Source organism: Scyliorhinus canicula, chromosome 4 (genome assembly GCF_902713615.1).
Source record: "Scyliorhinus canicula chromosome 4, sScyCan1.1, whole genome shotgun sequence".
In the NCBI taxonomy this organism is placed as follows: domain Eukaryota; kingdom Metazoa; phylum Chordata; class Chondrichthyes; order Carcharhiniformes; family Scyliorhinidae; genus Scyliorhinus; species Scyliorhinus canicula.
This window is the reverse complement of record NC_052149.1, coordinates 19711445-19727248: the sequence shown is the minus strand read 5'-3', so window position 1 is coordinate 19727248 and position 15804 is coordinate 19711445.

The window sequence follows — 15804 nt, the reverse complement described above, 5'->3', positions numbered from 1 at the left end:
TCTACATGGGTTTCCTCCGGGTGCTCCGGTTTCCTCCCATAATCCAAAGATGTGCAGGGTAGGTGGGTTGGCCATGATAAGTTGCACCTTCGTGTTCAAAGGTTAGGTAGGGTTCCAAGAAGTGGGGAGGGGGAGCCCTGGGGGAGCCCTGGGGGGGGTGCTCATTCAGAGGGCCGAAGCAGACCCAATGGGCCAAACGGACTCCTTCTGCACAGTCGGGATTCTATTCTATCCAAACAGAGTTGGGTGGATGCAATATTTACTGTCAATTTTCTAACGTAAGATTTTAAACAATACTGAAAAAAAACTGATACGAGTAGTAGTTTTGAACCTAGCAGTAATTCACAGATAAAAATGAAATGTAGCTATATAAAAATAAGAGGATCTGTGGCATGACAGTCGACAGCAAAAAGTATCATTATTATAAACAGTCTTCAGTTGTGTTCCAAACACATTTGTAACATGTTCCGCTGTGTTCAGATCCAAAGATGTGCCACAGGTTATGTTTTGCTCACTGAAAAGCAGCGATTAATTTTACAACTTTAAATGTCAGCTTTTACAAAAATGTACACCCTCTAAAAGGCGCGTGGATTTTTTTCCTCAAAATTATTGAAACAAAAAAGTCATAACCTGACAGTGTTTATTCCAGGCGTAATTCAAAGGTGAATCAGTAGAAGCATCAATGGTGCTTAGTAGTCGAACAGTGCGGTATGAAAGGAACCTAAGTGATACAAGTAAGCATGAGCAGATGAATAAATAGGGGAGACATTAGAAGATGCATTTAATGAGACGCAGTAACCTTTAAAATGCTAAGTGAAACGATATCACATAGAAGCGGCTGTATTGCTAACGATAATAGTTGCTCCTCCAACCAGAAAATTGTTCGGAGAGACTGACTGGTCCTGTCAGCTCTGTGGCTGTGAGTACTTTTCTAATAATTCCCTATTGTGCATAATAGCAGTTGTATTTTTGCAAATAATTCAGTGCTAACACATTATACATATATTATCAGCTTAAAAAATTGGCATTATGAATTTATATCTACTACACAATAATTCTCAAACAGTATTAGCACGTCTTAATGAGGCATTTTAATAAGATGATTCCAAACACATTTGTAACAAGTTCTAATGTGTTCGGGTCCAACATGCGCCATGTGGTATATTTTACTGAAGTATAGTGATTAGTTTTACATCCTTAAATGTCAATTTGACGAAGAAAAAAACATGAGCGCAACCGCCCCTCAACCTAAATGCTTCAATTTTTCAAACAATTGGAAAACTGAGGGAGGAACGTGGTAATTATGTGCAATCTGTGAACAAACTAAATGTATTTTGGAAAACCGGCAATATCAGCTCGACACAACATACCACAAATGAATGACTGTAGCTCCAAAAAGAGCAATATTTACAAAAGAAAGAAATCCTGAATCTTGCTGATTCAAGATCAACACATTATCTTTGCATGGCACAAAATTCAGCCACTTTTACAGTCAAAGAAGTTGACACTGTGTGTATTGAAAAGTTTAATTAGTAAAAACCTCTCCCCAAAGCTGGTGATGGTACAAGGTGTAATGGAAAAGCAGTCCTAGCTTGCCTGCTCTGCAATACACTACATCTCATGCCCAGATGGGCTGCTGAAGAAACTGTGAAAGGACAAATGATAACAGAATATTCAGTAATTCCAACATCAGCTCATTAGCAATCTGTCAGAGATTTTAATTTGTGCAGTGGTGAAAAATGCAGAAATGCAACACAGTCAGGATGCAAGATTTAGGAGTTATAGCACCTAATTGAAAAGGCTTTCATCTGGAATCAACACTGACTGGGAACTTTGCGAATAATCAGCTTATTGTTTCAAATCAACCATCGGTCATAAAAGAGCATACCACGGAAAGCGGTAAGTTTACATAGCCTGTCAGTGAAAATAACATTTCAACTTGCTCATTCTCTGTGAGTAACAGATCACAAGAGTCAGACGTAAGAACTGACTAAATACTTGTGACTTATTAGATTTTTAAAAATAGATATACTGTGCATTGGATTTTCAAGAATGGGACAAAAAGCAAACTGGAGTAACTGAGCATTAAACAGGAACAAAAACAAACTGGAGTAAGTGAGCACTAAACAGGAACAAAAACAAACTGGAGTAACTGAGCGCTAAACAGGAACAAAAACAAACTGGAGTAACTGAGTGCTAAACAGGAACAAAAACAAACTGGAGTAACTGAGCACTGAACAGGAACAAAGAACAAACTGGAGTAACTGAGCGCTAAACAGGAACAAAGAACAAACTGGAGTAAGTGAGCACTAAACAGGAACAAAGAACAAACTGGAGTAAGTGAGCACTAAACAGGAACAAAGTACAAACTGGAGTAACTGAGTGCTAAACAGGAACAAAAACAAACTGGAGTAACTGAGCACTAAACAGGAACAAAGAATAAACTGGAGTAACTGAGCATTAAAAAGGAATAAAGGATGAATTGGAGTAACTGAACTTTAAACAGTAATAAAAAACAAACTGGAGTAACTGAACACGAAGCAGGAACAAAGAACAAACTGGAGTAACTGAGAATTAAGCAGGAACAAAAGATGTTCTGGAGTAACTCTGCACTAAACAAAAAGAACCAGGTGTAGTAACTGAGCATTTAACAGGAATAAAGAACAAATTGGTGTATTTGAGCACTAAACAGGAACAGAAACAAACTGGAGTAACTGAGCACTAAACAGGAACAGAAACAAACTGGAGTAACTGAGCACTAAACAGGAACAGAAACAAACTGGAGTAACTGAGCACTAAACAGGATCCAAGAAAAACTGGAGAATTTGCGAAAGAAACAGGAACAAAGAAGAAACTGGAGTAACTGAGCAATAAACAGGAATTAAGATCAAACTGAAGTAACTGAGCACTAAACATGAACAAAGATAGAGCTGGAGTAACTGAGCACTTAGCAGAAACAAAGGGTGAATGCAGTAACTGAGTACTAAACAAGAAGAAAGGGTGAACTGGAATCACTGAGGACGAAACAGGAACAAATAACTAAATGCATTAACTGAGCACTAAACAGGAACAAAATCAAACTGGAGTTACTGAGCACTAAACAGGAGCAAAAACAAACTGGAGTAACTGAGCACAAAACAGGAACAAAGATAAAGCTGGAGTAACTGAGCACCAAAAAAGGTCAGCACAGTGGCGCAGTGGTTAGCACTGCAGTCTCAAGGCGCCGCGGTCCCAGGTTCGATCCCGGCTCTGGGTCACTGTCCGTGTGGAGTTTGCACATACTCCCCGTTTCTGCGTGGGTTTCGCCCCCACAGCCCAAAGATGTGCAGGGTAGGTGGATTGAACATGCTAAATTGCTCCTTAATTGGAAAAAAATGAATTGGGTACTTTAAATTTTAAAAAAAATCTGAGCACCGAAAAGGAACAAAGAATCATACAGCAGTGAATGACCAATAAATAGGAACACAAAACAACCGGAGTAAGCAAGTACAAAACAGAAACAAAGAATAAACTCCAGTGACTAAGAAGTAAAAAGAAGCAAAGAACTTGAGTAACTGTGCAGTAAACAGGAACAAAGAACAAAGAATAACCTCGAGTAACTGAGCACTAAACAGGAACGCAGATTAAACTGGAGTAACTGAGAACTAAACAGGAACAAAAAAGAAACTGGAGTTACTGAGCATGAAACAGGAACTAAGAACTTGATGCAGTAACTGAGTATTAAACTGGACCGCAGTACCACAGAATGGACTAGAGTAACTGAGCACTAAACAAGAACAAAAACAAACTGGAGTAACTGAGCACTAAACAGGAACAAATGGATGAACTGGAGTAACTGAGCAGTAAGCAGGAGCAAAGAATAAACTGGAGTAACTTAGCACTAAACAGGAAGAACAAACAAGAGTGACTGAGCACTAAACAGGAACAAATAACAAACTGGAGTAATTGAGCAGCATACAGGAACAAATGGGTGAACTACAGTAACTGAGCACTAAACGGGAACAAAGTCGAAACTTGAGTTACTGAGCACTAAACAGGAACACAGAAGAAATTGGTATAACCGAGCACGAATCAGGAACAAAGAACAAACTGGAGGAACTGAGCCCTCAACAGGTACAAAGAGTGAACTGGAGTAAATGAGTATCAAATAGGAGCAAAGAGTCACACTGCAGTAACTGAGCAATAAATAGGAACGTAAAACAAACTGGAGTAACTGAGCATTAAAGAGAAATAAAGGGTGAACTTGAGTAACTGAGCACTGAACAGGAACAAAGACAAACTGTTGTAACTGGGCACTAAACAGGAATGAAAAAACAAATTGGAGCAACTGAGCTCTAAACAGGGTGAAAGGGTGAAATGCAGTAACTGAGCACTAATCAGGAGCAAAGAGTAAACTGAAGTAACTTAGCACTAAACAGGGGCTGTTTAGCACAGGTCTAAATCACTGGCTTTGAAAGCAAACCAAGGCAGGCCAGCAGCACGGTTCGATTCACGTAACAGCCTCCCCGAACAGGCGCCGGAATGTGGCGACTAGGGGCTTTTCACAGTAACTTCATTTGAAGCCTACTTGTGACAATAAGCGGTTTTCATTTCATTTCATTTCAATATGAAGAACAAACAACAGTAACCGAGCACTAAACAGTAACAAAGAACAAACAGCAGTAACTGAGCACTAAACAGTAACAAAGAGCAAACAGCAGTAACTGAGCACTAAACAGTAACAAAGAACAAACAGCAGTAACTGAGCACTAAACAGTAACAAAGGACAAACAGCAGTAACTGAGCACTAAACAGTAACAAAGAACAAACAGCAGTAACTGAGCACTAAACAGTAACAAAGAACAAACAGCAGTAACTGAGCACTACGCAGTAACAGAGAACAAACGGGAGCAGCTGAGAATCAAACAGGAACAAACAATGAACTGGAGTAACTGTGCACTAAACAAGAAGAACCAAGTGGAGTAACTGAGCATTCAACAGGAATAAAGAACAAATTGGTGTATCTGAGCACTAAACAGGAACAAAAGGAAACCGCAGTAACTGAGCACTAAACAAGAACAAAAGCAAACTGAAGTAACTGAGAACTACACAGCATCTAAGAACAAACTGGAGTAACTGTGCACTAAACAGGAACAAAGGAGAAACTGGAGTAATTATGCACTAAGTAGGACCGCAGAACAAACTGGAGTAACTGAGTACACATAAGGGAGGAAGAACAAACTGGAGTAACTTTGCACGAAACAGAAGCAAAGGGTGATCTGCAGTAACTGAGCACTAAACAAGAAGAAAGGGCACAAAGAACAAAGAAAATTACAGCACAGAACAGGCTCAATGCCCCAGCAAGTTCTTCCCTTGCATTTCTCAGTATTCTGGGGTATGTCCCATCAGGCCCTGGAATTAAGAGGCAATTTAGTGTGGCCAATCTATCACCCTGCACATCTTTTGGGTTGTAGGGTGAGACCCATGCAGACACGAGGAGATATGCATACTCCTGGAATCACTGAGAACACAACAGGAACAAATAACGAAACGCAGTAACTGAGCATTAAACAGGAACAAATGGGTGAACTGGAGCAACTGAGCAGTAAATAGGAACAATGACCAAACTGAAGTAACTGAGTACTAAACAGGAGCACAGAAGAGACTGGAGTAATCGACCACTGAAAAGGAACAAAGAATCTCCCCGCAGTAACTGAGCAATAAATAGGAGTAAAACAAACAAACAGGAGTAACTGAGTACTAAACAGACAACAAACTGGAGTACCCGAGTTCTAATTAGGCACAAAGGGCAGACTGGAGTAACTGAGCATTAAACAGGACCACAGAACAAACTGGAGTAACTGAGTAGTAAACAGGGCCACAGAACAAACTGCAGTAACTAAGCACTAAAAAGGAACAAAGAACACAGTTGAGTAACTGTGCTTTACATAGGGACAAAGAGCATACTGGAGTAAGTGACAACTAAACAGGAACAAAAAAGGAACTGGAGTGACTGAGCATGAAACAGGAACCATGAACTAAATGCAGTAACTGAGTGTCATAATATACATCTATGTATATAATGGAGTGCAGACAGGCAGTCATTGACACACAGGATGACCAGTAAGCACACAGAACAGAGCAGCCAATCACCAGACAGGACACTACCACTATAAAGCCAGAGGGCACTAGGTTTCCCGCTCTCTCGGGATCCAGCCACTGAGACAGTCAGAGCTCGTGAGCTAGTCACTGAAAACACGGTAGCTAGAAAGTCTGGTCAGGCTAGCACTAGGTCTCCAGTCAAGTCAGCATAGTGTCAACCCACAGTTGAACATGTATAATAGTTAAGACGTTAAATAAAATCGTGTTGCATCTTATTAAGTGTTAGAGGTTTGTCTCTCGCTACACTGCATCAAGTGCAGTCCACATCGACCCAGCCAGCCCAACACATCATGGTACCAGTGAGTGATCCTGAAAATTGACGGACTTACCTTAAGTGAATCATCGTTGACCAGCAAACAGCCATTCGGTGACATGGAAAACGTCCTCCCTCCTCCGCAGCTCCGCATCGCCGGCAACCTCGGTGCAAATTGGAAGATCTTTAAACAGAAGTTCCAACTCTATCTCGAAGCCACCGACCTCGAGGCCACATCGAACGCCAGGAAGATCGCACTATTCCTCTCCACAGCCGGGGACCACGCCATCCACATCTACAACTCCCTTACATTGCTGAAGGTGATGACAAGACAAAATTTAAAACAGTCCTGCTGACGTTCGACAGCCACTGCGACATCGAGGTCAATGAGAGCTTTGAATGGTATGTTTTCCAGCAGAGGCTTCAGGGTAAGGATGAACCTTTTTAATCCTTTTTGACCCATCTCCGCATCCTCGCGCAGTCATGTAATTATGACTCAACAACTGATTCCATGATCCGGGATCAGATTGTTTTCGGGGTCCACTCCGATTCCCTTCGCCAGCAGCTCCTGAAAGTCAAGCAGCTCAACCTCACCATCGCCATCGCCATCGAAACGTGTGTTCTCCACGAACATGCCAACAATCGGTACTCCCACATCAGGGTGGCAGAAACGGCAAAGCTATCCTCCCACGAGGCGGAACGGGTGCAGGCTATCGCACAAATGCAGGGCCTAAGTATCGACCAGAGTGGCCATTTTGCGCGCTTTTCCCGGGCCCCTGCGCATGCGCGCCACGACCGAGGGGGACAGCGAGACCGATGACCAGACTGCGTAGGTGCGTACGTCGTTCCACCACAATGCGCATGCGCGATGGTGCATGGAACGTGCTGACGTTGGCGTCATGACGCCATTTAAAGCGGCAATGTCCAGCAAAATCATGATGGTGTCTACAGTGTGGCAAGCTTGGCCACTACGCAGCCCTTTGCAGATCTGCTCCACTGCCCAGCATCCAGCGATCCCAGCCATGGCGCAGAAGCGTCCGTTCCATTCAGCAGACCATGCCAGACTCCGACCCCGACAGCCCAACAGACCCTGATGCTGAGTGCCTTAAATCTCCACACCGGGTGGGCATCATTACGAAGCATGCACTGCCTTTCTCCAAGATAGTGAAGCACCTCCCGATCCTCAGCGTGGATCCTGACGACGAGTGGTGTGCTGTCCTCACAGTCAACAAGGCTCGCATCCGGTTCAAACTGGACACCAGCGCATCGGCGAACCTCATCTCGAAATCCAATCTCGACACCATCTGCGTCAGACCAAGTATTCTTCCACCGATCTACCAGCAATCCTGCCGGCCCCTGTGACCACCGCATTGGCGGCAGTCCCGCCTATCCAAGCGCAGGCGGCCCCTGATCCATCCTTGCGGCGATCAACCAGAATTCGTCACCCGCCGCAAAGACTAAACTTATAGACTGAACTTTTGCACAATTTTGTTACCTCATCGTTTTGACCTCTGTAAATATCGTATTTACCATTTCCTCTGCCCTATATCTGCACTAGCGACACCTTCCTATGTATATAAGTTCACTGTTACACATTCTGTATACAGTCACACACATATACACATCCACACGCACATGCACTTTTATATTTATTATCTAAAAGAAAAGGGGGGAGATGTCATAATATACATCTATGTATATAACTGCAGACAGGCAGTGATGGACACACAGGATGACCAGTAAGCACACAGAACAGAGCAGCCAATCATCAGACAGGACACTACCACTATAAAGCCAGAGGGCGCTAGGTCTCCCGCTCTCTCGGGATCCAGCCTCTGAGACAGTCAGAGTTTGTGAGCTAGCCAGTGCAAACACGGTAGCTGGAAAGTCTGGTCAGACTAGCACTAGGTCTCCAGTCAAGTCAGCATAGTGTCAACCCACAGTTGAACATGTATAATAGTTAAGACGTTAAATAAAATCGTGTTGCATCTTATCCAGTGTTAGAGGTCTGTCTCTCGCTACACTGCATCAAGTGCAGTCCACATCGACCCAGCCTGCCTAACACATCATACAGGGTCACAGGACCAGAAAACAAACTGGGGTAACTGAGTACTGAACAGTGAGGAAGAACAAACTGGAGTAACTGAGCACTAAACAGAAACAAAGAATGAACAGCAGTAATTGAGCACAAAACAAGAAGATGGGGTGAACTGGAGTCACTGAGGAGGAAACAGGAACAAAGAACTAAATGCAGTAACTGAGCACTAAAGAGGAACTCAGAACAAACTGGAGTAACTGATCACTAAACAGGACAATGAACAAACTGGAGTGACTGAGCACTAAACGGGAACAAGGACCAAACAGGAGTAACATAGCTGGAATAACCAAGCAGAAAACAGGGGCAAAGAGCAAACTGGAGTAACTGAGCACTAAAGTGGAACAAACAACATATTGGAGTAACTGAACCCTGAACTGGAAAAAAGAGTAACTCGGACGAGTGAGCACTAAACTGGAAGAATGACCTGGAGCAACTGAACACCAAACAGGAACAATGAACAAACTGGAGTAACTGAGCAGTAACTAGTAACCAAGATCAAACTGGAGTAACTGAGCACTAAATAGGAACCAAGAATAAGTTGGAGTAACTGAGCACTAAACAGGGACAAAGAATAACCTGGAGTAACTGGGCAGTAAACATGAACATAGAACAAACTGGAGTAACTGAACATTAAATGGGAACAAAGAACAAACTCAGTAACTGAGCACTAAATAGGAAGCAAGATAAAACTGATGTAACTGAGTACTAAGCGGGAACAAAGTATAAACTGGAGTAACTGAGCACTATATGGGAATAAAGTATAAAGTGGAGTAACTGAGCGCTACAGAGGAACAAAGAACAAACTGGAGTAACTGAGCACTAAACAGGAACAAAGAAAAAGCTGGAGTAACTAAACACTAAACAGCAACAAAGAATAACCTGGAGTAACTGAGCACTAAACAGGAACAAAGAGTGAACTGGAGTAATTGAACACTAAATAGGAACCAAGATCAAACTGATGTAACTGAGCACCAAGCGGGAACAAAGAACAAACTGGACTGTCCTTTCCTGACTATCTTGTCCACTTCAGTTGCCACCTTCAAAGATCAGTGCCCGCCCAGATCTCTCTGACTTTCCTCTGAGTTTTGCCATTTACGGTATATTTCACCTCTTTGTTAGAACTACCAAAATGCATTACCTCACATTTGTCTAGATTAAACTCCATTTGTCATTTCTCTGCCCAAGCCTCCAACCTATCTATGCCCTGCTGTATCTTCTGCCAATCCTCAACACTATCTGCCACTCCACCAACCTTGGTGTCATCCGTGAACTTACTAATCAGATCAGCTCCATTTTCCTCCAAATCCTTTATGTTTTCTACAAACAACAGAGGCCCCAGCACAGATCCCTGTGGGACACCACTAATCACAGCCTCCCATTCAGAAAAACACCCTTCTACTGTTACCTTTGCTTTCTGTGACCGAGCCAGTTCTGTATCCATCTTACTACCTCTCATCTGATCCTGTGTGACTTCACGTTTTGTACCAGTCTGCCATGAGGCACCTTGTCAAAGGTTTACTGAAGTCCATGTAGACAAGATCCACCGCCCTCCCCTCATCAATCATTTATGTCACCTGCTCAAAAAACTTGATCAAGTTAGTGAGGTATGACCTCCCCTCCACAAAACCATGCTGTCTATCGCTAATCAGTCCATTTGTTTCCAAATGCGTACAAATCGTGACCCTAAGAATTCTCTCCAATAATTTAACTACTGCCACCGTGAGGCTCACCAGCCTACAGTTTCCAGGATTATCCCTACTAACTTTCTTAAAAGGCGGTGCCACATTAGCTATTCTCCAGTCTTCTAGGAGCTCACCAATAGCCAATGAGGATACAAAGTTGTCGGTCAAGGCCCCAGCAATTTCTTCCCTTGCTTCCCTCAGTATTCTGGGGTAAATCCCATCTGGACCAGGAGACTTATCTACCTTAATATTTTTAAAAGACCCAATACTTCCTCCTTTTTGATGTTAACGTGATCCAGACTATCTCCACACCCTACCCAAGCATTATCTTCCACAATGTCCTTTTCTTTGGTGAACACTGATGCAAAGTACTAATTTAGTACCTCGCCCATTTCCTCTGGCTCAACACATAGATTCCCCGTGTTTGCGTGGGTTTCACCCCCACAACCCAAAGATGTGCAGGACAGGTTGATTTTTTTTTTAAAAATTTAGATTACCCAATTATTTTTTCCAATTAAGGGGCAATTTAGCGTGGCCAATCCACGTACTCTGCACATTTTTGGGTTGTGGGGGCGAAACCCACGCAGACACGGGGAGAACGTGCAAACTCCACACGGACAGTGACCCAGAGCCGGGATTGAACCTGGGACCTCAGCGCCGTGAGGAGGTTGTGCTAACCACTAGGCCACCGTGCTGCCCCAGGACAGGTTGATTGGCCACACTAAATTGCCCCTTAATTGGAAAAAAATAATTGTGTACTCTAAATTTATTTAAAAAAAACAACACATAGATTCCCCCCACTGTCCTGAATTGGTCCAATCCTTTCCCTGGCTACCCGCTTGCTTTTTATATATGAATGAAAAGCTTTGGTATTTGCCTTAATCCTACTTGCCAAGGACTTTTCATGACTCCTCCTAGTCAGCTTAATTTCCCACTTTTGTACCTTCCTACTTTCTTTATACTCCTCAAGGGTTTCAACTGCCCCCATGCTTCTAGACCGTACCAAAGCCTCCTTTTTCTTTTTGACAAGGTTCACTATATCTCACGTTATCCAAGGCTCCCTAAACTTCCCCTATTTATCCTTTGTTCTCTTAGGAACGTGATGTTCCTGAATCATGGGCAGCGCGGGAGTACAGTGGTTAGCACAGTCGCTTCACAGCTCCAGGGTCCCAGGTTCGATTCCTGGCTTGGGTCACTGCGCAGAGTCTGCACGTTCTCCCCTAATCTGTGCGGATTTCCTCCGGGTGCTCCGGTTTCCTCCCACAGTCCAAAGATGTGGAGGTTAGGTGGATTGGCCATGCTAAAATTGCTCTTAGTGTCCAAAAAAGGTTAAGTTGGGTTACGGGGATTGGATGGAGGCATAGTCTTGAGGTAGGGTGCTCTTTCCAAGGGCCAGTGCAGATTCGATGGGCCGAATGGCCTCCTTCTGCACTGTAGATTCTATGATTCTCTGAATCCTAATCCACTGTCGCTTAAAAGACTCCCACATGTCCGATGTTGATTTACCATCCAACAGCCGCACCCAATCCAAATTCTTCAATTCCTGTCTAATGTTATCATCATTTGCCTTTCCCATTTTAGCACCTTAACGCGAGGATTACCCTCATCCCTGTCCAAAAGTACCCTAAAACTTATGGAATTGTGGTCACTACTCCCAAAATATTCCTCTACTGAAACCTCAACCACCTGTCCAGGCTCATTCCCCAATACCAGATCCAGTACTGCCCCTTCCCCAGTTGGACTATCTACAAATTGCATCAAGAAGCCTTCCTGGATACACCTTACAAACTCTGCCTCATCCAAATCCCTCGCACTGAGTCCCAGTCAATATAAGGGAAGTTAGAATTCCCAACCACGACAAACCCCCAACATTCCAGTCCCTGAATTCTACCCAGATTGCCTCGTTGTATGAGCCCTCCAAGGTGTCCTCACGCAGTACAGCTATAATATTCTCCTTAACCAGTGATGCTACTCCCCCATCCCTTTTTTATCCCCTTCCATCTCTCCTGAAGCATCTATAGCCTCCAACATTCAGCTGCCATTTCTGCCCTTCCTTAGCACGTTCCTGTGATAGCCACAGTAATTCCAAGTACTTATAAATGTTCTAGGTTCATCTGCTTTACCCGCTATACTTCTAGCATTGAAACAAATACACTTCAAACCACTGCGTTTGAGCAGACAGGGTGATGTTGTTCTCTTATTTTTGTTCTCTATTTCCCCTTCAGTTATCACACCTTCTAAACAGATTTTCTGGTTCCCACCCCCCCTCCCCCGCCATACTAGTTTAAATCCTCCCGAGTGACTCGAGCAAACCTCCCAGCTAGGATATTGGTGCCCCTTCAGTTTTAATGCAACCTATCCTTCTTGTACAGGACCCTAAAATCCTCCTTCCAGTAATCCTCCAGCCTTGGACAGGACCAAAACATATGAATGTGGTTTGCGGCCCCTCCCCCACCCCCCGCAATGCTCACACACATCTTCTACCCCTTCAAAGAGCCGGCTCATCCTCGTGAGGTGCATTCTATATGCCACCTTCAGCTGTATCAGCCCCAACCTCGCGCACGAGCTGGAGGCATTCACCTTCCGGAGCACCTCACACGAGAACCCCTCCTCCATATCCTCTCCCAACTCTTTCTCCCACTTTGCCTTGATCCCTTCCAGAGGTGCCTTCTCCTCTTCCAAAATAGCCCCATAAGCCACCAACACTACCCACTTCTTCAGTCCCCCTGTCGTCAGCACCTCCTCCAGCAATGTGGAAGCTTGCTCCACTGGGGAGCTCTATATCTCATTTCTGGCATGTATCTAAATATTTTCCTCTCCTCCAGCCCATACTTCCCTCCCAGCTTCTTCAATCCTGCAAACCGACCCCCAAGAAACAAATCTTTCAATGTCCTAATTCCTTTCTCCTCCCATCTTCGAAAATTTCCATCCCAATGCCCTGGCTCAAATCTATGGCTTCCCCGAATCGGCATTTCCCTTGACCCTGCCCCCAACCCGAAGTGCAAAGCAATGTTATTTAACAATATTTTTCAGCATGCAACTTTAAACTTAAGGGGCTGGTTTAGCACAGTGGGCTAAACAGCTGGTTTGTAATACAGAACAAGGCCAGCAGCACAGTTCAATTCCCATACCGGCCTCCCCGAACAGGCGCCAGAATGTGGCGAATCGGGGCTTTTCACAGTAACTTCATTGAAGCCTACTTGTGACAATAAAAGATTATTAAATGTTTACCATGGCGCCAAAGGCCTTTGGTGCTACGCCGCCCGGCGTTGGGGCTGGCCGAAAGGCCTTCGCCGGTCCGCACATGCGCCGGCCCGCCCTCCGATATGTGGGTCAGGCCACCGTGGGGGCACCCCCCTGGGTCCGATCACCCCGCGCGCCCCCCAGGACCCCGGGGGTCCGCTCGCGCCGCCAATCCCGCCGGCACAGAGGTGGTTTAAACCACGTCGGCGGGATTGGCCTGTCAGCGGCGGGACTTCGGCCCATCGCGGGCCAGAGAATCGCCGCGGGGGGCACGCCGATTGGCGCGGCGTGATTCCCGCTCTCGCCGATTCCCGGGTGGCGGAGAATTCCGGCCACGGCAGGGTGCGGGATTTATGCCGGCCCCGGGCGATTCCCCGACCCTGCGGGGGGTCGGAGAATTCCGTCCCACATTCCATGCTTTAAAACATTGACAGCTCAGACACAATCTTATCCCACATGATCATGAACCAATGTTAAATTCATTCGTGTTTGTAGTTTTGGTGCAATTCCAGGCAAATAGAGATCAGATTTTGAAGCAGATGAACTAACGTCTGAATTCAACAGCTCCTGTAAATTAATTAAAAATGACCGAATTGTTACGGTGCAGAAGAGGCCATTCGGCCTATTATTTCTCACCAGCTCTCCCAACGAGCATCGTGACTTAGTGCCATTCCCCTGCTTTTCGCTGTACCGCTGCACATTGTTTCTATCCAAGTGATCACCTTAATGCCCACTTGAATGCCTCGATTGAATCTGCCGCCACCACATTACAAGTCAGCGCGTTCCAGACCCCAACCACTCGCTGTGTGAAAAAGCTTTTTCAACTATCACAAATGCTTCTTTTGTGAATCACTTTAAGTCTGTGCCCTCTTGTTCTTGATCCTTTTAAAAGCGGGAGCAGTTTTTCCCTACCTTCTCTGTCCAGCCCCTCTCATGATTTTGAACATCTCGATCAAATCTCCTCTTAGCCCCCTTCTCTCCGAGAAGAACAGACCCAACCTGCAACTAATCTATCCTCATTACTGACGTTTCTCATCGCTGGAATCATTCTTGTAAACCTCTTCTGCACGCTTTCCAATGCGTTCACGTCCTTCCTATAAGTGTGGTGGCCAGAATGGTACACAATATTCCAGCTGGGTCCAACTAGTGTTGTATTAATTGATCATAACCTCCTTGCTCTTGTACTCTATGCCCCAATTAATAAAGCCCAGGATACTCTGCTTTATTAACTGCTCTCTCCCCCTTTCCTGCCACCTTCTATGATCTATGCACATATACATCCAAGCCGCTATGCACCCCCTTAAGAAATTTACCCCTTATTTCATATTGTGTTCCCATGTTCTTGCTACAGAAATGCATCACCTCACATGGGTCTGGTTTAGCACACTGGGCTAAATCGCTGGCTTTTAAAGCAGACCAAGCAGGCCAGCAACACGGTTCGATTCCCATACCAGCCTCCCCGGACAGGTGCTGGAATGTGGCGACTAGGGGCTTTTCACAGTAACTTCATTGAAGCCTACTCGTGACAAGTGATTTTCTTTTCATTTGAACTTTCGCTGCCACCTAACTGCCCACTTCACAAACTTGTTGATATCCTGTGAGTTTCTGCACCATCCTCTTCACAGTTTACAATACTTCCATGTTTTGTGTCTTCTGCAAACTTTGGAATTGTCCCCTGCACATCAAGATCCACATTATTAATATATATCAGGAAAAGCAAGGGTTCCAGTATTCCTGGGGAACGCCACTACAAATCTCCTCTAGCCTGAAAAATATGCATTGATCATTACTCTTTGCTTTCTGTTATTCAGCCAATTTTGTTTCCACGTTGCTACTGTACCTTTTATTCTATGAGCTATATCTTTTCTCACAAGTCTGTTGCGTGGCACTGCATCGAATGCCTTCTGAAAGTCTAAGTACACCACATTGAATGCATTACCCTCATCAACCCTTTTTTCTACCTTCTCAAAAAAACTCTAGCAAGTTTGTTTAACATGATCTACCATTCAGAAATCCATTCTTAATTGACCCACATTTTTCCACATGACTACTAATTCTATCCCAAATTATTGTTTCTAGAAGCTTGTCCACCACTGATATTAAACTGACTGGTCTGTAATTGCTGGGGCTAGTCTTACAACCTTTTTTGAACAAGGGCATAATATTTGCAATTCTCCAGCCCTCTGACTCCTCCCTTGCATCGAGTGAAGACTGGAAGATTACGGCCAGTGCCCCTACAAATTCTATTCTCATTTCCTTCAATATCATTGTGTGCATCCCACCCGGTCCCAATGCCTTGTCAACTATCAGTACTGGCAGCCTATTCAACACTTCCTCCTTATCAATTTTGAAACCTTTTAAGGACAGTCAGTCACCATGTCCTGGGG